The sequence below is a fragment of the Octodon degus genome, unplaced genomic scaffold, assembly GCF_000260255.1.
Source record: "Octodon degus isolate 3935 unplaced genomic scaffold, OctDeg1.0 scaffold00293, whole genome shotgun sequence".
NCBI lineage: Eukaryota > Metazoa > Chordata > Mammalia > Rodentia > Octodontidae > Octodon > Octodon degus.
The window spans coordinates 1,131,755-1,143,914 of NW_004524869.1; positions in this window are offsets into that span (position 1 = coordinate 1,131,755).

A 12,160-nucleotide genomic window follows, 5' to 3' on the forward strand; every position below is an offset into this window, starting at 1 on the left:
CCAATATGAGCTGGTGTCCACTGCCACAGTTGCCATCTTTAAAGATCAGGAAAGATTTCAGGGAACTATGAAAGAAATTATACCATTTTTGAAAGAAAAGATTAATAACATACTAACACCAAATGAGTGACACATAATTTGGTATTGCTTGAATTTTGCTTGGAAATCTCACTTAGGCAAGCAGAGGATAAGACTGCTGGTAGGAGGGGATTTGAGGACTAATAAGCTGCATGAAAGAATTATCAGGAACATTGGCTCTACACAGAAGAGGAGGTCCTGGAATCAGGATGCTCTGTGCTGCACCCATTAGGGCCACATCTGGTCTTGCAGGGCAGACCCAAAGCACTGGTAATGGAAATAAGAAAAAAAAGCGGTAAGAATCACTGCAGTCAGAAGAGTTTTCAATCTTCCACACCCCAAGGTATACTTCTGCCTCTCCATTTACACAATGGCACCTAATGGTCTTCTTTGCTAGCTCCTGAGTTCAAGACACCATCTCGTGTCTGAGTTACTGAAAGAGTCACATGTCTGGTCCCTCTCTAAGCATCTATACCTTGTGGCATTCATCCTCCACATAGCTACATAAATCAAAGCAGACAATTCTCTGCCTAACTCTCTCTGAGGCTTTCTGTAGCACCTGGAATTTAATTCAAATGCCTGCCTCTGGCCTGCTGCAGCCTTGCTGCCTGACTTTGTCATACCTCAAACCATTCCAAAGGTGACACAGCCCTAAGGGGTGCTGACTGTTCTAACTTCACACAAGGATTCTTTACATGGCAAGGATTTTTCTGAATTCTGTATGTTTCATAAATCATTAATTTCAACTCCTAAATAATTCTATGAGCTAAATTCTTTATTGTTATCTTACTGATGAATAAATCAGGAAAATGAGAGCTTTTGTAAAATGGCACAACCTCTCTCGCCCTCATTGTGTAATATGGCTATGGTTTGACTATGTTCCCCAAGAGTTCATGTGTAGAAATTCAATCTCTACTGTGAGATAATAAGAAAGAGGAAATTTATGTAAATGTGGTGTTTATAGAGAGAGGTTTTGAGAGTGACTGCCTTGGAGACCATCATCAGGTGGTACTGCCATAACTGTAGACTCATAGCTTTATAAGAAAAGGAGAGAGAATGGAAGGGATGTGTAAGTTCTCTTTCTTAACATCGGATGTCTTATATAGCTTGAGGACTCTACCAGCAGAAAGGTCATCACCAGATGCAGACCCTTGAATTTATAGAACTCTAAACTGTACGAGCCTCTTTTTTAACGCTATTACCCAGGTTCAGAGATTTCACTATAGTTATGACAAAGTAAGACACTGCCACTTCTCAACTTCTATAACTTATGAAAGTGAAGGTGCAAATCTAGTGAGCAATATAGAAAGCTGCTCAGGCCATGCTGAAAAGGAAGAAAAGTAGATTTACAGAGAGAGAGAGAGAGAGAGAGAGAGAGAGAGAGAGAGAGAGAATACTTGCCTTTGAAAATTAGTATGCATTCATGTAGAGAATAATGTAAAATTATAAAAACAAAATTTTACCACTGATTATCTCCATAAATGGGGGATGAGTGCTTTCTGTTGTATTTATTCTTGAATTTAGATCTGTAAAACATATATAATAATATGGACTAGCTTTCCTCAAACTTCACTTTTTCAGTTAGGGTTCCCTAAAGATCCTTATGCCTACCCTATAGTCACTGCTTGACCCATTCCTGCTTTATCATTGTCTGTGTCATATATCTCTATCCATTATGTTATTTTATGTAATTGTTTTACATAACTATATCTTTCTATTATACTGCTATGGTAAAGACGTGGTTTGACTGTGTTCCCAAAAGTTCCATGTGCTGAAAGCTTAGTTTGCAGGGCAGCAATGTTGAAGTAGAGTTATTAAAAGGCATGGCCCAGTGTGTGGTAGTTAAATCATCAGAGACATGAGCATCCTGAATAGGTTGACACTGTTTTGAGGGGTTGACTCAAGTTGTATGGGACTGGATTAGTTCTCCAGAGAGCAGGTGGTTATTTCTCTAGAAAGTCAGACCAACTGTTGCCTTGGCCTCCTCTGCCCCCTACCAGTTCCCTTTCTACTTTTCTAGCACATTATGATGCAGCCATGGGGCCTTCCCTACAGTGTCAGTCCCCTCCACCACCAGAACCATGAGCCAAATAAACCTCATCCTGTGAAATTATTGTCTAGGTCACTTTCCTGTCACTATGATACAATACCCAACACCAGCAACTTAAAGGAAGAGAAGTTTCTTTTGGCTCATTGGCAGTTTTAGTCTATAGCTGGCTGACTCCAAGTAGGAAATGGCACGGTAAGAAGGCCTGGCTGCAGAAAGATGTCGGCATCATGCAGGCCAGGAAGCAAAAGACAAGAGAACATCTATGGAAGAAAATACATATTCCAGGTCACAACTCCAGTTACCTGCTTTAACCAAGCACCATCTATGAGTGCAGGAGGCCTATGGGGACATTCCCAACCTCAACCACTACGCTTACCCAGAGCCGAGTGTTTCATTAGAGCAACACAAAATGAACTAAGACACCCCTTTAGATTATACATTCTTGAGAGTGAGGTTATTGTCTGTTATGATCACTCCTACATTTCTAGAGGCTAGAACAGATAACTCAATGAGCGCTCAGTGTGTTGAATGAAATAGTTGAGATAAAAGAAAAAAAAGTCACTATTAGAAGATGCCCCATAAGCCACCTCTCCACTTGAGGCAGACCCAGATTGGAGGCTGACACTCCTGTGGGTCATGTGTTTCTAGCACTTGGGGAAAGTATGGGCTATCTGAACACCACGATCCTTGGCCCAGGAAGATGATTGCCTCTAGGCAAGCAGCCATATGCCTGACGCCTTGGAGTGCCACGTGCTTTTCCTGCCTTTACTCCATGTGTGCAGAAGCTTATAACCTCTGGAAATTTCACTTACAGACAATGTGTTAACTGTGATCACCTCCACTTGTGGAAATGGCCCAGGTCTCTCCTCCTGACCTATGGAACAGCTGATCAAGACAACGTAAACAAAGCCAGGTGCTAACTGGTTCCAGCCCAGTAGCTGTCATTCAGAGATTTAGCTTCAACCTTGGCCCCAAGATTGTGCTGCATAATTTATATTCTGCCTTCAAGAGGCTTGGGAAACAGCTATATTCCACAAAGCCATCCAAAAAGATACTGTTTCAATTACTTTTCTCTTTGCTGGGACAAAATACTGACATCCAAAATTAAGAAAGGAAAGGTTTATTTAGCTCATAGTTAGTGGAGGTTTCAGTCCATACTCCGCTGGCTCCAAGGCAGGATACAGCAGTTCATAGTGGCAGAAAACAACGAAAAGCAGAAGAGGAGCAGCAGCTGCAGCATCTATAAAGTGTCTCTTCCTTCCATGTTGATTGCAAAGACTGGAGTTTCTCCAAGGAAGTGGTGGCAGCTGCTGCAAAGATCCGAGCTCCTTCAAAGTGGAGTGGCTGCAACAATCAAGCTCCTCCAGAGAAGAACTCGACTGAGAAGCTTGGAACTCCTCCAAGGAAGTGGAGTGAGCCCTCCACGCCCTATGGGATGGAGTCACTGGGCCATTCCAGCTAAGCTTCAGACCTCTCAAGCTGACAAGTACCAATAGATAGCTGAAATTTTCCCTCTTACATAAAACTTGGGGACGTTCATGGCCCTATCAACCTAACAGACAAACTTGGTTTTACGAAATACCTGACCAGATAAATCAAGAATTCTTTGTAGTTTTTAGTCTTTTAAAGAATTGATGTTGTTTAGTATATGTGTGCATTTTTAATTTGACTTTTTAAGCTATTAATGTATCATTATAAAAATATTTAAGAAAAGGCATCAAGCATAATCCCACCACTCTAATATTACAGTTCTGGCTGTGCAAAGTCCCCTATGAGTTCCTGTCTTGATGTATATGCATCATAATGTCATTAGAGACATGTTCTATGCATGGTTGGTGTTCCATACCTCACTGACTTTTCCTTATAAATGAATGTGGTTAAAACTGCCCAAGTCTAGTTATGACCTTCTTTTAAAAGAGAGTAGGAGGTAAAAGACAAGGGAGAATTTCTGAAGCATCAGACAGTGCTGCTACCCACTACCACTCCGTCCCCTCCTCACCGAGGGCTCTATCTGAAGTTCTGGAATCTTTGTCCTTCACTTCTATCCATAGTTAAAATTTATTGAGAACCTCAAAGAGCTTTGTGATTTGCATGGATCAATATTTTTAATTGAAATTTTAAAATATTTACATGTTCAATAAAATAAAAAAAGATTGTATTACATATTATCATAACATTTTTATTGAAAAGTAACATATTTTCCAAAACAAAGGAAAATTTAATGACAACACTGACATTGCTTTGCATTTTTTGAAAATTTCTTTAAATTTAGTTTAACAAAAGACATCTGGAATCTCATCTCTGCTTCTGCATTCAATTTGTTTTAATATGTTGCTTTCATTGAAGTATATGAAGAAAATGCAATCTTACAGAGATATATACAAACAGATTCCATATCCACAAATTCACCAACCAAGAATCAAACATACTCAGGAAAAACTTGCATTTGTACTGAACGTGTAGAGACTTTCTCCTTCTGTTTATTTTCTAAACAATACAACTTGTAGGCAGTATGAGTCATTTAGAGATTATTAAAAGGATATCTAGGGCTGGGGAGATAGTTCAGTAGAATAAGCACTTGCCTGGAAAGCACAAAGTCCTGAGTTCAATCCCCAGTACTGCCAAAAAATAAAATAAAAGGATATCGGAGGATAAGTTTAGGTTGTATGCAAATACTGTATTTTATAAGAAGCACTTGAGCACCTGCTGATTTTTGTTATGTTCAGAGTCTCAGAACCAATCTCTGAAATACTAATGGATGAAGGGAGAAGTGTAACCTGAAAAGCAAGGAGTGTCTGAGTAAACTTTCCAGACAGTGGAGGGTATTCTTCATTGATTTTATCCCCCAAAATTTGACAAGTAGGAATTTACTAAAGATTTGTTGCAATGCAGAATCTTAAATTATATCAATGAAACTTTTTTACTATGATGGTACAGTCTATTAGTTTATTTTGCACTTGGAATGGATCTTTTACCCACACATTTCAATGCATGCTGTGTCCATTGATCATTTACAAGCTTCCATACCTCACTTTTCCTTATAAATGAATGTGTTTATACTGCCTAACTCTAATTATGATCTTCCTTTAAAAGAGAGTAAGAGGTCAAAGGCAAGGGGGAATCTCTGAGGCATCAGACAGTGTTGCTACCCACTACCACTCTGTCCCTTCCTGCGTAGCATGAAGCTTCCTTAACATTTCATTATTTATTTTATATGAACATGGGTTCATAATGCCGAAGCTCAGTTTTTAAGAACTGGGAGATGGGGGCCAGGGAGATGGCTCAGTAGGATAAGCACTTGACTGACAAACCCAAGGATCTGAGTTTAATCCCCGGTTCTGCCAAAAAAAAAAAAAAAAAAGAAAGAAAGAAAGAAAGTATTTGGGCTGGTGAGATGGCTCAGTGGTCTAAAGCACCTACTTAGAACAAGCTTAGCAAAGCACAGTGGACCGTGGTTCAATCCCCCAGCACCACATGCCAGCCAGCCCCGCCCCCTGGTGGGCTGAGCTGGCCACACACACACACACACACACACACACATAAATAAATAAAATTTAAAAAAAAGAAAAAAGAATTGGGAGGCTCATAGGCTCACAGTGTGACCACAGATCTTCCAAAATTCTATCTACCTATTTGTTTAATGTTTTTGGTTTAGAGGCTTGAATGCTCTCATTGGTATCACATCCTATCAGTTGTTTCCTTAATGTGACGGGTTCTCTATGTTCTACTTGCATAAACTGTCTGCCATGTATTCCAGGTTGAATAGTTCCATGTATTCTGGTCATAGTTCATTAGTCATTTGTCAAGTAATAATGGATTCTAAGAAAAATGGCCTAGTTTATCTTCTAACTCACATAATTGCACAGTGGTTTTTCCTTCTGACAGCCAGTATACTCAGTTTTGAATCAGAAATCTTTTATGGCAAAAGAGAAGAAAAGTAATACTTTATGCCTACCTGCCATGTCATTACATAAAATATCAAAATTTGAGCATGAAATTGGCTTTTTAAAAAATTAGTAGTGTATAATAATAAAAAAATTATTTTAACACCAAATTGTATGAAGCAAAAACCACTGCCTTAGCTCATGTTACAATGACAGATTTATCCACTATTGCTTTCACATCATACAGTAAAAAATTCAAATGGCATTGTGCAGTTCTGTAAAAACAATGTGACCTTGTAAACTTCCTGGAAGGGTCCCAGAGACTGTAGATCATACGAACAGTCAAGGGAAACATTAAGATGGGCCACATAGGCAGAAGAACATAGTACTTATGTTGCTTTGACCTCAGTCCCCACTCTGGGGAGAGCTAGATGGACATGTCTGCATCATAGAGTTCATTCCTTCTACTTCAAGGCTATACTGAAAAAAAAAAAAAAAAACTAAGAGTCCTTTTTGGCCACTGTTTCCTACATCTTACTCTTTTTTAATTTCTCAACATTTCACCAATTTGATGGTTAAAAGGTACACTCAAAGCCACCACAAGAAAACACTATTTTCTGCATGTTGAAGTAAACCACTTCCACCTTCACCTGAGTCAAACTTTGGCCTAGCTGAGCCTTTCTGTGTAAGAAACCTATCCAAGAGGAAGCAGTTCCAACCCTACCTAATCCCCCACATACCTCGTGCCAAAACTATAAATAAGAGCTTTAAACTGTTAGTCCACTTGTGCCAAAAGTGCATCCATTAACAGTTTTGCCCAAAAAAAAAAAGTGATCTAAGCAGAAATAGACAAGAGGAAGCTTAAAGCTGTCTCCATCCAGTATTTGATGAGGGGCACCAATATTGACGATCCTTTTGTCATTGAGCACTGTATGACTTGTAACAGGTCACTGCTATAAATAATGTAATACAAATATTCAAATATATGGATTTTCATCACTGCAATTTTTTTCTTAAGATTTATCCTTCTACTTGTTTTAGTCAGCATTTATCTAGCTTCTGACAGAAAACTCTTTTGTACTACGGCATTTGGTTGGATGCCTATGACCTATATGATTTGCATGTACTATTCTCTTTATTCAAATAAAAATTATTGTTTTCTCCATAGGAAATGTTAGTAATGAAAGTAGTGTCAGGCACTGCATAGGCGTTCAGTTCCTAAGCAAGGAGAGCCAAGGAAATGTTGAGGAGCAAGACCCAAGCAACAAGAAGTAGCCACCAAACGTAGAAGGTCCTGAAAGTCTAGGTAAATTGGACTAGATAATGACATAGCAGGGCAAAGAGCAGCAATATCAACTTCGAAGTATTAATGCAAGGAAGTATCTCACAAATAGTTTCATACAGTGGTTAGCAAATGTGGATTTAGGGTTAGATGTACCTAATCATTTCCAGTCCTATAAATTAGGGTGTAACCTTGGAAAAGTCATCTAAACCCACCCAGCTTTGGTCTCTTCTGTCTACAATGGAATCTATAAATATTGCAATTGATAGTATTGCTTTTGGGATTTCTGAGAGAGAACTGCAACTGAAGAAACAAAGTGAAGAAAAGAAGATCGCATCTTACATTACCTAAGTTCTGTCCTTCGGAGGTTTTAACTGTCTCCCATCTCCAGGTGGCCTGCTCTACGCTGCCCTTTCTGCCTCCCCATCCTTTCATCTCTAGAGACAGTGCCAGCTCTGCTGCTGCTGTTCCCTTGCATGGCTCCTATGTTCCCATCATTATTCCCACATAATTTTGTACTTAAGCCCTTAGTAAATAGGCCATTCTCCAATTGTACTACTTCCAGTGTGCCATCTCATCTCTGTTGGGACCCACTCTAACACAGTATCTTTCTCTGCATTTCTCTGTATCACAGAGCACGTTCCCCTGACCCTTTGGCTTCTAGTTGGATTTAGTCTCTAAGGATGGTGGTAAGTACTGGATGACAGGAGTTAGAAACTTGCCAGTATATATATTCAGTGCTTCCTATGGTTCCAGCTTCTACTGACTAATGGCTCTCAGGCTTCAATGCCTAGCCCCTTCCCTTTGCTTCACGTTGTTGCTGGTCTCACAGTTGCCTCATGTACCTGGGTTCTCACCTCTTACATCACTTGTAAAACTAATTCCCTGGATTCAGTTTCTTTGGATTTAAGTACTATGAGGGGGGCCAGAGAGATAGCTCAGCAATCTAAAGCACCTGCTTAGGCAAGCTTAGGCAAATGCACAGGGACTGCAGTTTGATTCCTGGCACTACATGCCACATCAGCCCTGCCCCTAGGGTGGGGTGAGCTGGCCACAAAAAAAAAACTAAAATAAATAATAAAAATAAATACTATGAGGGATTCTGTGGTGCTTATTGGTTACTTAGTTGGAAACTAGATTTCCTCATCTGCAAAATGAAGTAATGAATAATATTAAGAAAACAGTAACACAAAAAATACATAGGGCCAGCCAAATATCTCAACAGATTAGAGTGCCTACAAGCAGGCACAGGGACTGGGAGTTCAATTCCCAGGCCTGCCATGCCCACCCCTCACCCGGAACACACTGAGACAACAATTGAGACTGGGCTTGGTGGTGCGCGCCTGAAATCCCAGCTCTTGGGAGGCTGTAAACAGGCAGATCGTTATGAGTTTGATCTAGTAGTGAGACCGTAAACATCCTGTCGACCCTTCCCTAAAATACAGAAAGAAAAAAAAAACATTAATATTAGTAACTGCTTCATAGCTATTAACCATTATTAGTCATTACAGAGTTTCTTGTGCTTTTGGAGATAAAATCTATCTTTTGTGGTATGAGTGTAAAATTTGGTGTCTGTCTTTCCGCTAGCCTCACATAGACATCCAGCCTTACAGAGCTTGCAGTTTCTTAAAGTCTCTCTTTGTTCCACATACTAAATCTGCCAAGTTACATTTTACTTTGCCTTTGCTTTTCTCTTTCCATCTTATCTACTAAATTGGTGGCTCCAGCATTTACTGGTTCACAGCTGACACATGAATATTCAATAAATATCTATGAAGAAAGGAAGCAAGGAAAGAAGAAAAATGGAAAGAAAGAAGGGAAAAAGAAAATGAGATAGAAAAAAAGGCAAATAATGCTGCAAAAGTCCTAGCAAAATGGTGACTAAATGAACCAATTCAGAAAATCAGGAAAAGACATAGGCAACAGCTGCTTCTCACTAGAAAGCAACAGATTGGAAATCTTGATGAAAAACAATGCCAAGTTGTACAAACAAAGGAACCATAAATTGAACATGAAACTGAAATAAGCTTCCAGGCCAGTCAAAAGCTCTTCATTCACTTCCTGCTAACACAGGAAATGGCTCTACCACCCATCATGCTCTGTAAGAAAAGAAAAATGGTGACATTACATTGAAAAAGGAGTGAGGGGGAGTATGGCTGGCTCTTCTGACAGAAACAAAACTGTTGAGTGTTACAGCATTAGACGTGTCCCTTGAGTCAAAAAATTTAGATGACTTTTTTCTTGCTTTCTTTCTCAGACAGGGTCTCACTCTATAATTCAGGCTGATCTTAAACTCACTATGTTGCCCCAGCTGGCCTCAAGCTCAGTGATGCTCCTGCCTCAGCCCTTAGAGTGCTGAGATTACAGGCATGCACTACCACCCTTGGCTTGAATGGCTTTTAAAAGTCCTAAACACCTGAGAAAAATCCCCCATTTTATTTCCTTTCCATCACACGGAATGAAGGTTCTTGATTTAACTATCTGCGTGAACAAACGAATCAGTTACCTAATCTTTTACCTTGGTCCTGGGCTTCATCTCAGCCTTGGTAAGCAAGGTGTTCAGGCTGGATATCCTATAGGAGAGAAGCTAGTATTCCCCCACCCCCACAAAGCTTGTAAGGGCTGGGTGGGGTACAACTCATGTTCCTTTTGTGAAATGGAATGTGCAAACAGGGGATGTGATTCATGTCTGTAGACACAGTATTCCTAGCAGCTAGTCAGGAAATGCTGTTTCATGTCTGGTTTGGTAAAGCCTCTTCAAAAGTAAAATAGGGGGATCAGGGGAGCAATTGTGCCTAAGTGAATGCTTCTTATCTCTTCAAGGACCCAGAGGCACTCCCACCACCAAGTGCTCTGTAAACTCACACTCTGTCCTCTTTGGTTGTCCCCTCCCACTCCCCCACACCCACTGCCAACACACAGCCTGCAGACACACATGAAAATTCTTCGGAAAAATCAGCATACAACACAAGCATTCCTTAGTCTGAAATATGCTGTTTGTTTTCCAGGCAGAATGAGTTTCCTTTCATGTATAAGAAATAAAGAGAAATATTTTTAAAGCTTATAAGAACAAATAAATCCAGCTCTCACTTGTTCTTGGTAAATAAGGAAAGGAGGAAATGTAGAGAAAATCGATGTCTATGAATTAAGTGCATTTCCAACTTGAATTGTGGATTCCTAAAAAGGAAATGAAAACTACCCCGCTGATCAGGAAAAAGTAAAGTATACTGTATCTGAATTTTTAATGTATTTGTTTTACAGGGATGAACTCAAATTTACACACAGGGATAAATATCAGAGAAACACAAACTCATGATGAAAAGCTGGAGTTGACCAGTTAATGGTGGCAGCAGTGTATTAGAAACAGTTCCTTAGACATTTTAACAGAAATGAAAGGATGTATTATAATGAACGTATGTGATGTCATGGCCTAAGGAAGCCAGGAATACATGACTTCTGTAGTCACAGGAGATCAAGACTTTTGTACAATGATTAAATAGTGTTTGAGTGGCTGATTAATGAGGTCATATTTTAAATTCCTCAAAATTTAACAAAATGGTATATTGGACTGGTTAGATTTCCCATCAGACCAGCAAACACACTTTGACACACAACCCCACACTTGGGGTGGAAGGATATGCCTTTGAACCTTTTTCCAGAACCCTCCACCTACCAACCCTGAAGTCACATGGAGCTCGGAAAGTGTAGAGGTGACCTCTAAAAATGAAGACACACTTATTCAAAGTCTTTTCCAGTCTATCAGAAGTGGGACCTAGAAGTTTTTCTAAAGCTGTGTATCTCACTCCCTAGAAAAATAAAAACAACCAACAACTAAAAATAACCACAAAAACTTTGTTCCTCTGATAGGAGAGATCATAACTACTTCCTCATGGAGACCTTCCACTAAGGCCACTCTTTTCCCCACCTGTCCTCTGTGCTTCCTTCGCTGAGTATGATGAAGGCTAGGGAGGTGTAGAGTCACCGTGGTGTCACCTGTGTCTATTTACCACTTTTGAAGGGTGGCTCTAAGTTCTCTTAGTGAATTCTAAATGTGTTTTGAAAGCTCTAGTCCCATCCATGTAATTTTGCATTATTGAACTTTGAGGGAGGTGGTTGGCAAAGTTTAATTCCAGAGATGAATTGGAGTCACTGCACTGAGGCTAGATCCCGATGTGGAAGAGAGGAAGAAGAGCAGGCCTTCTGTCTGTTCAGGGTGGATGCGGCTGTCTTGCCTCTGCACTGGTGTTCGGCTGTCCACAGGAAGTGTTTTATAAGGTGAGAAGGAAAGCACATCCAGGAGGGAAGAGTGCACCAGAGGCTCACCCTGGCCCTGGCGCAGAAGCTCCTTGTCTCAGAGCTAATGCAGAACCCAGTCGTAGGGGTTGATATCGTCACATAAGAGCAATGCCAGAAGCGACCTTTGCCCTGGCCAAGAGACTCTCCAGACAGCAGAGCCGAGCTGTTGCTGAACATGAAAGGAGTAGGTGGCACTAGGATGCTGAAGGGCGTAGAGAAAGATGAGAGTTATGTTAGCAATGGATTTTGGTTTTCTTGCTATTGTTGTGTTTGTTTTTGTTTTTTTAATCTAGAGCCTTATACATGCTAAGTAAGCACTCTACCACCAAGTTTTAAATTTTTTTTCTATTTTTTTATTCAGACACAGAGTTTCACTAAGTTTCCTAGTCTGGCCTTCAATTTGGGATCCCTCCGTCTGAACCTTGCCAGTAACTGGGATTACAAGCATGCTCTGTCTCACCCAGCTAGTAATGGATGCTTAGCTAATGCTTCCGATGTGCCTGCATTGCCCTAGGAGCTTATAAAGTAGCTAGCTGAATCTTCACAACACCTCTATGAGGTCGGTACAGA